At 32.0% G+C, this 12,444-nt stretch overlaps 1 protein-coding gene and 1 long non-coding RNA gene across 3 annotated transcripts in view; one reads left to right on the top strand and one right to left on the bottom strand.

Annotated features, from left to right (window-relative positions):
- Positions 1–12,444, bottom strand: part of LOC141450954 (arrestin domain-containing protein 17-like) — a 131,092-nt gene that overhangs the window by 88,344 nt on the left and 30,304 nt on the right. The window lies entirely within an intron of this gene.
- The window catches only part of LOC141450957 (uncharacterized), a 44,446-nt gene that overhangs the window by 4,330 nt on the left and 27,672 nt on the right, over positions 1–12,444 (top strand). Inside the window, exons 3-4 of the long non-coding RNA XR_012456467.1 lie at positions 6,159–6,421; positions 7,787–7,873. This is a non-coding gene — a long non-coding RNA (uncharacterized lncRNA). The remainder of the gene's footprint in view (positions 1–6,158; positions 6,422–7,786; positions 7,874–12,444) is intronic.

Here is a 12,444-nt window from a genome sequence, read left to right on the forward strand (position 1 = left end):
TTGTCCAATAATTAATGATTCTTTTAAAAACAAACGAACTTAACGGAGCCCTACCAGTTTCAAGCCTTATCATGTAGTGAGGGGTACACTGTGACCAGTAAAATAAACTTCTTAGAAATTTAGTTTGTGCTGTTTCCAACACATCCAAATACCTTAAAGCCCACACCTCAGAACAGTATAAAGTTGTTGATGCTACCATAGAGTCAAATAGAGCCATTTTCGTTTCCCAAGCGTCACTTTTGCTCTTTATTAAAATGTCCCTAACTTTAGCGCCGGCTATTACCGACTTTTGTAGAAAAAAATCTGAAGCGGCTTTAAATTTTCCACTCGCAGAAAAGGGGACTCCCAGATAAATATAGCTCCTACAATAATCTAACTTTAAACCCCTATAAAACAGTGGCTTCAATCGCTTTAATCTGGGTGACTTATGGAACACTAAAACTTTTGTTTTTTGGGAATTTATTGATAAACAATTACTAGAACAATACTGATCCAAGAGTTTTAAATTTTTCTGTGCATCGTACCAGGAGTATCCAAATATTACCAGGTCGTCTGCGAACAAGAGCATATTAATCTGAGTTAAAGCAGTGAGTTTAATTCCGTTCGCTTCATTTTCTTTAAAATAAGACACTATATCGGCCAAAAATAAAATAAAGAGGACCGGACTAAGACTCTCCCCTTGTAACAAACCAGTAGATATTCCTATTTCTTCTGATAATTCATTTTCCAACTTAATCTGCATTACGGCACTGTCGTAAAGGGTCTTCATAATTCTAATAATTTTTCCACTTACACCCATTTTAAAAAGTTTATCCCACAGTAAATCATGTTGAACCCGATCGAACGCTTTCTTAAAATCCACAAAAGTCGCATAAATATAGGCTCCTTTTTTCTTCAGATTTATGGTAACAAGCGACATCAGAGTAAATACATGGTCAAGACAACCCCTTCCCTCACGAAAGCCAGCTTGTTCTTCCGGCAGAAAGCCCCAGAATTCAGCCCAACTTAGAAGCCTACGAGCCAGAATGCTAGTAAAAAGCTTTGTTATATTATTCAAAATAGCTATTCCCCGGTAATTATCAAAATCCTTTTTGTCCCCTTTCTTGTAGATCAAGCTTAATTTAGATTTAGACCAAGCTTTAGGAACGGTTTCTTGAACTAGAATAGTGTTGTATAAATTTAACAAATAATGTTCCCATTCAGCAGGGAGGCTCTTGTAAATTTCATAAGAAATATTGTCAAATCCTGGAGTTTTGTTTTTCCCTGCAACTCTAATTGCGAATTGTAATTCGTCCAAGGTTATAGGATCATCCAAAAAAGGATCGGCTACTGAAAAAAATAATGTATCCGATAACAATTTCTCACCGAAAAGTTTTTTGTAATAAACAGACCAATTATCTAAACCTATCTCATTAATTGTCGGTTTGTAACCCTTGACTGATTTTATAGCTTTCCAAAACTGGGAGCTATTTTTAACATTTCGAATATTTTCTAAAAATAGGATATGATTTTCTTTTTTCTTCTGATTGATTAAATTTCTATATGAAGATCTTTGAACAATATAATTTTCAAGGAGTTTAGGATGTTTGTGTTTTAAGAAAAGTCTATATTTGCGCCGAAGAATAGTTTTTTGCTTTCTACATTCATGATCATACCAATCATTCTTGGCCAAATATTGTAGACGACTGTTCTGCTTCCCATAAGACAACATTGCCGAACCAGCGAGCGCCTGTTCCAAAGCCTCAATAAAATTAATATACAGATTACTAGTGTCACTATCATTGAAATAAATTCTTTGTGATTGTTTCAAACTATTTTGAAAAGAAAATACCTTATCATAATCCCATCTAATAGTTTTCACTAGTGAATGTTTTTCTTTAACACAAGATCTATTTATCTTATTAAATTGAATTAAATGCGGTATTTCTATAATACAGGTACATAATAGGTGGTCATAAGATTCTGAAATTAAATCAACAGACAAATCACAAAACAAATTAAACATATTTTCATTAATCCAAACCAAATCAATGGTACTTTTACCTCTAGCAGTTATATTTGTAAATTTCCCCGGACTATCTGACAACGAACGGCCGTTACATAAATAGAATCCTAGGGTCTCCATTGTTTCAGATAATAATTTACCTCTTCTGTTAATTACAATATCTGAAGATGTTCTTGCGCCAATAAGTTGAAAATTATCAAAAATATCATCATCAAAACTATTCAAATTGCCAATTCGGCAGTTAAAATCCCCTAACAAGACCATATTACTATTAGGATATTTAGATTTAATTTTAATAATTGTGTTATTCAATAATTCAAGCTGTAATTCTATATCACATAAAGGAGGCAAGTATATATTTCCAATTATAATAAATGTATGTTCTATTAATATTCCTATAAACAACCAATAATCCTTCCTATCTATAACTTCAGTATGATGTTCAAACTGTTTCTTGACTAGTGTTAACAAGCCTCCACTCGCTCGCCCTCGCACATTAGTTTTAACAGCTAAACTAACAAATGGAATATAATCAGAAAAAAAGAACGGAAGTTGAAACTGGTTATTTAATAGCCATGTTTCAGCTAAACAGATTACCAGATTATTATTAAATAGATTTATTTCATCATTCATCAATTTAAATAGACTTTTAAAACCACTAATATTACAAAATGCTATACTAAATTTAAATTTAATATTCTCAGTACCTTTAGCTTTCTTAAAATTTTCAGTAGATAGAAGAGTTGGTTCTGAAATACCCAAAGAATCAGTTCTAAAACTCTGAACTCTGGAATACTGGTTGTCATGGTCATTACTAGGTGAAAATAGATCGAATTCGGAAGTGCTGCCCCCAGGACGCTTTTCAGCCGGGAAACGACTTGACAGATGAGGGTGAGGGTGATGAGGGACGAAATCGAAAAGGACCAAGCCTCTCTTTCACGCTGTCTAATTTTAGTCTTTTCTTCATTTGCTCCGCCGTAGTAGCAGTGTCCAGGCTCCCGCCCTTAATCAGTTCTTCAACCTCTTTGAGAGTATAAAAGTCACCTCTAAATTTAAAAGTTCTATTCCTATACATTACAGAGCTATCAAGACTTTTTAGTTTGCTTAAACAGGCAAAAATCCTCCTTCCCTCCTCACGCTCCTCCAGTGTCCGGTCGTGATTCAGTCGATAGTGTTTCTGCTGCAAGTATTCTCTCTTGCTAAATATTTTCCTCTTCAGTAAATTACTGCTCAAGGAAACCAGCACAGGTCGAGGATCAGCTCCTTTCCCAATTCTAAAACAATTATTAATCTCTTGATCACTAACAGTTATTTCGGCTTCTAAGCAGATCTCTTTAACTTTTTCTACAATGTCTTCGTTTTCAGTTTTAGGCACATTGTAAATTACGAAATTATTTTTACGTACCTGACTATTTAGATACTTCACTTGTTCCGACAAGCGTGTATTTTTTTCTTCCAAGTTTTCACATTTTATTTTTAGTTCAGTAAATTGACCCATCATGTCCTCCATCACTGTTAATGCTTTCTCTAGAGTGGTTTTTATTTCTTTAGTCTCATTAAGATTTTTTTTTATTTCATTCATTATATCTTCATTCGAAAATGCCATTTTTATATTTTAATAAATTGAAGTAGAGCAAGTAAAAATAAACTTGTCTCAAGGCAGGTCTCAGAGTCCACAAACAAACACTAAAAATATCAATAAACAAAACAACACATAGATAAGAAACTTATCCAATATTGTTATAATTCAAACAAAATCTTCTCTTTTGTTTTTCTCCAAAACCATGAAACAGAAAATCTTTAAATTTTTCACTTACTAAGATTTTGCACTAATTATAATGTACACCAAGTTCCACCAATATCGGCCACTGTTTTCCCACTCAAAAACACAAAAATTTAAGAGACGATGTTAACTGTACACGTACACGGACCAGACTCCTCTAAAAGATAATAACATTATATTATATTATGACCTGCAAAGCTAATATGTATCGTGGTACTGGGTTCGATTCTCGGTCTTAGGCCTTGGATTTTATTTAAGGGTTAATAAAAGAAATTTACAGTAAAGTATGTTTGCTAGTCGCCTCCGTCCCGCGACACCTAATTAGTAGTTGGACGTTAAGCCCCGCCTGAAAAAGTAGGCGATTACTTTACTTTTACTTTACTTTATATTATATTATAAAAATTTATTGTATTTTCCCCCCCTTTATCTTCTTGAAATTCAAAGCTATTTTGACAGGCATATAAAAATGGTGATCGTGAGTGGTGAATCGAATGGAGTTGTCAAAAATGGATAAGGAGAAAAGGAGGAATCAGTGAGGAATCATTGTTCAAATCGATCTCATCGATCAAAAAGATAAGAATGAAATTTACTGTACATTTAGGTTAACATGAATAATTTTTTTGAGATACTGGTTATCCGAAGAAGCATGTTAGATTGACAAAGATTAATACGTATTAGAATGCTTGGCACAGTGTCTAAAGTTTAGATCAATTGCTAGAGAGCGTCTAGTAAATTTAAATTTGAACTAACGCATGACTCTTAAATGATTTCAACAGATAAATAGCATTTGTTGTTAGGAATTTCAGATAAAATTATCTAAAATCTAGAAAATAACATTCAGTCTGTCGTTTAGTGGTCACTGTCTACCAATCTTTATTACAGGGTCATATTTTGACATTGAATCGAAGATTAAGTCTTTGATTTTCTGTTGTGAAGTTATAACCACAAAGGGCCCTTCAAAAATCACTTTTTCGGACTCAGAACACCTTTGACAACTCAAAATTAAAAATCCACACGATTATATTAACTGCTTTCACTTGTAGTGTATGAGAACTTATAAAAATACATAACTTTGTTGATGAATTAAATTATTTTCTTTGTATGGTAGTCTAACATGTTCAAGACTTCTTTTTTATAGCAAAGTTTACACTAATTTGCATATCTTTGTTTTCTTATTTCATTTTTATCAAGGGTGGTAACGTTTTTATTGATCCATTAAAAGCAGAGTATTTTAAGGTGGTAAAAAAGTAATCGATATGAGTACTAATGAGTAAATGTGAAGGCACATGCCTTCGCTGAGCCACTACTTTCTTTTGAGGGACTGAAATTGTGCCTCGACCATAAAAACTTTTCGGTTTCCAAATTAATTGAATATTAATACCTTTTTTAAATTGTTTTTAAATGTTGGAATACCTCCATTAATTGTTCCGTTTTGCTATTTTAATATAAATTTTAATTCAATTGTTGTACGAGTAAACATAATGTCTGCATCATTAACTTGACAGTATGTATTACTTTTCTAGTAAGATATGTTACTGTTATCCTGTACATTTTCTATTTTGTATTTTCTACAAATATATCCGTTTTGAGGAGATCTAGTCAGTAAAGAAAAGTGATATTTTCAAATAAGTTTGGGTTTGAGCATGTGTCAGAAGTACGAACGTATCTCATCAAAATAAGAAGCGTAGGAAGCTGTAACTTTATATTTAGATTGAACATAACCAGCGGACATGACTACAACCTATCGATCAAATCTCTGAACCAGAAATACCACTTTACTTGGCAGATTTCTAAATTTTTTGAAATAGTTTTCAAAAACTACTCCAAAGAATTGCTTTAAACTATGCACACACATTGTACTCATGGTGTTCTATAAAATCGTTATAGAATCTCGTAGAAACTATATCTTTTAATTTGAATTATTAGCCCAATCACGAATTTGATTTGGATGTGGATCTTTCCCTATTTTCTGAACTACCAAATCCAAAAATAGCCGACCTAATGTGTTTAATATACGCTTGGTATGAAAATACAATGTTAGAATCCGAAATTAAGGAAATTCCAGCAAAACTAATGATGATTTTGTATTTTTTCCCTATTTTCTGAAATGCTACATCCAAAAATAGCTGATCAAAAATGTATTGCATACGCTAGGCACAAAAATAGAATGTTCGAAACAGAAAGAAAGTGCTACCAGGATCTTACTTGCTTTTGCAAGTGTTTATTTATATTCTAAATTTTTAACGATATTATTTATTCACATTATCTTACTTTCGGCTTATTATTTATTTATGATACTGCATGGCTGTTGGTTAAGATCAGAAAATGCTTTATTTGGTGTTTAAAAGCTATTCTTTGTTTTGTTTATAGTTTTCGTCATCGCACATTATTTCTATTTCATTCTTACATCTTTTGACCACATGATGGAGGAGAAATACTAAGCAATAATCTGGTTAATCAACCTCTGATGATTGCTGAAGATTCGAAATCTGTCAGCTTGTAATGACTGTCAACGATTTCTATCACTGAGGTTATGAAGTTATTTACAAATTGAAACTGAAATTTTATAAAATTCCATTAAGTCTACAATATTTGGGATCTACCTTACTTCTTCTACAAGTGACTTAAAGCAGGTACAGTCCTATTATTCCATTACACATATTTATTTTATGTTCAATCATTCATATATGTAAATGAAGGCTTCAGGCCAGATTTTCTTGTTTTTACCTTTCACATTAATATTATGGTACTTAAAAAGATTTAAATTTCACTTTTTTTAATATTAGAAAAAAGGATGCTAAAAAACCTAATACAAACTCGAAAGAAAATTAATTTGCAAGGATATTGCTATTTCATTAATGTTTGTAAACCACACATACGTAGATCATGTTCACCGATAGTAGTTTTCATCTGTTTTTTTAATATAAGGCAAATCTGTCTTGTTATGGATTTTCTGATGCTTCAGCATATTGATTACAACGTGAAATTCCAAGCTGAAGCACACCATAAACTGTAATAAAAGTTTATTGCTACTTACTAATTTGAAACATTAATTAAAAGTTGTTTTTTTTAATCATTCTCAATAGCATTTTTTCCCTTGCACACATTAAGCTGGAGATAGAACATTATATTACGCCTACGTGATGTATCTTCTCCAGTTTAGCGATTGTAAGAAAAAAGAACGCTGAAAATGACATTAGTTCTACATTGTACAGTTATGAAAATAATTTTCTCATAATAATATTAAAAGATTAATCAGTAATTTTTTATGCAGTTAGGATTGTTAACTTTTATCTTCTGCTTGGCAGATCTGCAAATCTTTTTAAAAATTTAAGCTAAATTTTCTAAATCCTATTGTTTACTCTTCCTAAAAAAAAAAGAATTCATTCTCTTATTAAGAATGACGTTTATGCTAATAAATTAGATTAGTAAATTTAATTATCTTGACGTATCATTTAATTCTCCTTTTGATACTGTCTAACTAGTTTCTCTTCAATTTGCGGATGCTAATTTGTCAGCTTTGTTCTTTTTATATAAGTTCAAAGACATTTGTACCAAAAGGGAACTAGTTCCACTAATTAGCCGAGAATATTCTCCTCTTGATTGATAAACCATGTTACGTGCCATCAAATAACTATATACATATATAATATATAAAAGAAAACCAGCTGTATTATAGCAATAAGCTCCTGAAAATAAAGTCAAACCACTTTGATGCACAAGGGTAAAGAAATAGCGCGTTTGCTGTGAGATAAAATGAGTTTTTCAATTTGTGAAAATAGATTTATCATCAAAATTTTGTTACCATTTAAAGAAATAATGTTTTCTTATCTTAAAAATTATCTCTTTTTTTTGCGACTAATTGGCTATCAATTCTTCTTTCATTTGTATTAAATCAGTTATACCGATGAAGCAAATTTCTACTTGGATTAACTTTATTACAGCTTTAATAACTCATTATATTTGATGAAAAATATTGATTGTTTCTATTTTTTCAGAAGTATGATTGGTTAATTTTGCTTGGCACACATTTATTTTTAGAGCAATGGTGCAAGCTACAATTTTCTAAGGGATCTTTCTTTTTGGTAAGAATTTTAAGGTTTATTTATTTATTTTTGTTGATTCTTGATGAAGTTTAAAAATTTTTTGTTTTTTGGTACACTCATTCATGGAACATGATTGGAAGCTAGGCCACCGTTTTTCTTGTGAAGAAATCAGTAACATTGTAATGAATCAAAACTGTATTCTTTCTCGATTAACTTACAAGAAGTTTTAATATTTTAGTATCCTTGTACAGATCTGGTGCGCTACATAAACAAACGACTCACGTGGAACCCACACACTAGATTTAAAAGACAAGCAATGACAAAACGTGCGAAACTTCTTTACAGATTACTTGGACGACTTTCCAAATTGCCCTTAGAACTCAAACGTTTAACATACAACACTATTCTCAAACCTATGTGGACTTACGGATTAGAGCTGTGGGGTTCAGCCAAACCTACAAACATACGGACAGTACAAGACATTTCAGTCAAAACTACTCCGACAAATAGCTGACGCTCCTTTCTACGGCAACTAACCTCACTCTTCACAATAGTGATGGGCTATTTGAGCGGACTCGTTCCATTGGAACGAGTCCGATGGTGGAACGAGTTGATTCAAATCCCTATTTTTAAAAAAAGTGATTCCGCCCCGCCCCAAAAAATTTAGGCAAATAAAAATGAAAATGAGGCAGCAGAAGGTTTGGAACGATTAAACATAAGAACAAATGTCACGCAATTTATTATATTATTATATCATTAAATGTTAGCTTTCCCAGTTAATAACAAAACTATATTTCTTTAACACACATTGAGTACTATCCCTAATTTCCAATTGCTCTGATAAATATAAAATTAACAACGTAATACAAATATTAACACAAAAATAGGCTAGTCAAATATAAATTAAAGCAATGCAGTTTTGTCATTATCTAGCTTGACCACTAGAAGACTGGAGTTAACTTACTTCAAGAGTATTCAAGGTAGAGAAACGGAAATGGGTAGGAAATTATTCCATAAAAATTCTAACCCTTCAAAATTATAATTACTCATAATATTTATTAACTAAGAATTGAATATCAAGCTTTTAAAATATTATCTTATTGTTTTACAAAAAGAAAAAGCTGTGTGCTTAATCTTAAACTTAGCGCTGGACACTCTTACTCTCATCTTCATTGGCGTAAGCTTGAACGTGTACATGTCAGCTAGACGGTCAAAGTAAAACTGGGCCAAAATTTAGTATTACCTAACTGGTTTACTTAGTGTAGTATCCCTCCCACTCTATCACCTATTTCACAAACATTCATCGATTGAAAATATTTTTTAGTTAAATATTCGTTTCATTGGAATACAAAAAACATTATAACGCTTTCTTAAGATGATTTGAATTTTTAAAATTTGTTTTTGTCCATTACTCTTATAAAATACGAAGAATTTCAAATAAAATATAATATACAAACACAGAATGATCTAGTGTGCAGGTGGAGTCAGTCGTAGTTTCCATGACAACGGAACCGTTAAACGACTCCGGCCCAGCTCTAGCATTTTCATTGGTTAAATCCACTGGAGTTGGTGGAGTCGAATCCGGAGTGATTTAAATCCTTTTGAAACCGGACTCGTTCCATTTTTTCGTTCACTGAATCTAGCCAATAGAAATTGCTGGAGCTGGAACCGGAGTTGTTTAACGGTTCCATTGCTATGGTAACGAGGACTGACTCCACCTGCATACTAGATCATTGTGTTTGTATATTATATTTTATTTGAAATTCTTCGTATTATATAAGAGTAATGGACAAAAACAAATTTTAAAAATTAAAATCATCTTAAGAAAGCGTTATAATGTTTTTTGTATTCAAATAAAACGAATATTTAACTAAAAATTATTTCCAATCGATGAATGTTTGTGAAATTGGTGATAGAGTGGGAGGGATACTGCAGTAAGTAAACCAATTAGGTAATACTAAATTTTGGCTCAGTGTTACTTTGACTGTCTCACGGTTATGTACACGGTTAAACTTACCCAATGAAGATAAGAATAAGAGTGTCCAGCGCTATGTTAAAGATTAAGCACACAGCTTTTTCTTTTCGTAAGATAATAAGATAATATTTTTAAAGCTTGATATACAAGTCCTAGTAAATAAATATTTCTTTATTTATGAGTAATTATCATTTTGCTTGAAGGGTTAGAATTTTTTTTATGGGAATAATTTCCTACCCATTTCCGTTTCTCTACCTTGGATCCTCTTGAAGCACGTTAACTCCAGTCTTCCAGTGGTCAAGCTAGATAATGACTAAACAGCATTGCTTTAATTTTTATAATTGACTAGTCTATTTTTATGTTAATTTTTGTGTTACGTTGTTAATTTTATATTTATCAGTGCAATTGGAAATTAGGGATAGTACTCAATGTGTGTTAAAGAAATATAGTTTTGTTATTAACTGGGAAAGCTAACATTTAATGATATTTTTTAATAAATTGCGTGACATTTTTACTAATGCATAGGGTAAGTACAGAGACCGGAATCGGTGAACGAGTTGTTGGAATCGATTCCAACCCTGGAACTGATTCAAATCCAACGAGTCCAAAGACGGACTCGTTCTGCCCATCACTACTTCACAACGACCTCAACATTCCCTCAAGACAAAATATCAAAAATTCCATACTGTTCTCTCTACTTGCTCAAATCCTGTCTCTCGCTTCCTCTGACATCCCTAATACTCCTCGCCGACTGAATCGCCAGTGGCCCCGCGACTTCCTTGTAGACTGAAGACCTAAATTGTTACTCTCTTCTCTCCTCCTCTTATCTCCTCCTATAGAGAGTGCTACCACTGAGTAGCTTCTCTCCTCCTGCTCTCCTCCCGCACCAGTTCATCATATTCAGTCTTCATATTTACTTATTGTATACAGTATACAGATTGTAAATAAAATAAATTAAAAAAATATATATATTTTAGTAAATAACTATTTGTGTGTACAAATTATAGCAGAGAAGAAAAATAAAACTTTAAGAAAAATTTCAATCTTCTAGAACTAGAATCTATTTTTAGAATTATTTTTTCTAATACTTTGCCAAAGGTAATCTAATAGTTGTATTTGATGACAGAATTGGGCCAAAACTCATCTAGCATTGTCGATCTGGTTCCTAGAGGTTAAGCTGGCTGGGTCAGAGTTTGTTGTTATCATAGTCACCATTACTATGAAGGCGGCAGTAATGATTAAATAAGAATTCAGTTCCATCTTTTTATGAAATTCATTTCAATTCAATTACATGTAAGTCAATAAGCGTGACGGAAATGACAATTTTTGGTTTAATAATTTGACATAGGCTTGTAAAAAAGTTGGGAAAGGGAATCAGAACTCTTTTTTAAAATTCCAGTTATTGAAACTGAACCGAAAAATAAAAATAAATTTTGTATTCTATTCGGGTGAAATCAAACTTGTATAGAAATTCCTTCCAATTGAACCCGATAACTTTATTTTTTCTGCACGAGAAATGTGATATGAATATTTGATTAGTTCAAATTTGTATTTATTTCATTTTTTATTATCACTTTGGTAGAAATATTTCCTGGCCCATGCTCCTAAAAAAAAAGGAGAAGTATGCCGCCGCTTTTCATGTTTAATGTGTACGAAATGTATAAAGAACGCCCGATAATCTTAGTTTCATGGAGTGAAAAAAGTTACCAGTTGGCCTAAACTAGGCCACCAACAGCAGATATATTTCGCTTTCAAGTCTTAACTAAAGGGTGAGCGAGCTAGTAGTTATTTTCACTTTCACACTTCCATAAATGTCGCACTTCTTCCCCTAACAAGAATATAAATTGATCCCAAGGGAAAATTTGTTGAAGACAAAAGTTGTAAAATTTATTTCTACATCTTTTTTTTTTATCTGTTCAGTACTTGTTCCCAACGAGAACTGCGAACTAAATATGATGCTCTTATTTTTAATTTTCTCTTCAGCTGCATGATTTTTCATTTTCTCTCGTAACTCTAAGAAAGTTATTTTGTAATCCTGCCCAATTCTTCTACTGAGTTACTACAGGAAATAGAAGTTTTGAATTCCTCTATGCAGGATGAAAATGTTACCGGCTTTTGGTCTGGGGCAGGCGTGTTAAAATATTATTTTTATTTGTTTATTTATTTACAAGCTTTATAGGTCAATACCTTAAGCTGGGAGTTGTAACAACAATGCACAAACAGTAAAATTAATACAGTATTAAAATAAAGGAAATGAAACTATTCTTTATGAGGTACAAAATTGGAAAACTGAAACATAACTCATTGTCATACATGCGTGAAAAATAACTTAATTAGTTAGACATAAATTACTCAGCAGTTACCATTCTAAGAGCAAAGAACTTATGAGCTTCAGAGCTTGGTACATAAAACTATAAATTTCATTAATCTGATTTACACTATTTATGTCTAACAACTTAATAAAGTATCATTTGAAGACTGTTACGAGTTAAGAAAATGACTTCTAATAGGTAAAAGTGAGGTACATTCAAATAGGAAATGAACAACTGAATCAGGAGAAAAAGAGTTACAAATGAGGCAAAGATTGTTAGGCGTTTTAAAATATATTCACAGTGGTAATACATTACATTAACAT

This window comes from Rhodnius prolixus, unplaced genomic scaffold (genome assembly GCF_049639745.1).
Source record: "Rhodnius prolixus isolate KJV_2025 unplaced genomic scaffold, Rpr scaffold_8, whole genome shotgun sequence".
Lineage (NCBI taxonomy): Eukaryota > Metazoa > Arthropoda > Insecta > Hemiptera > Reduviidae > Rhodnius > Rhodnius prolixus.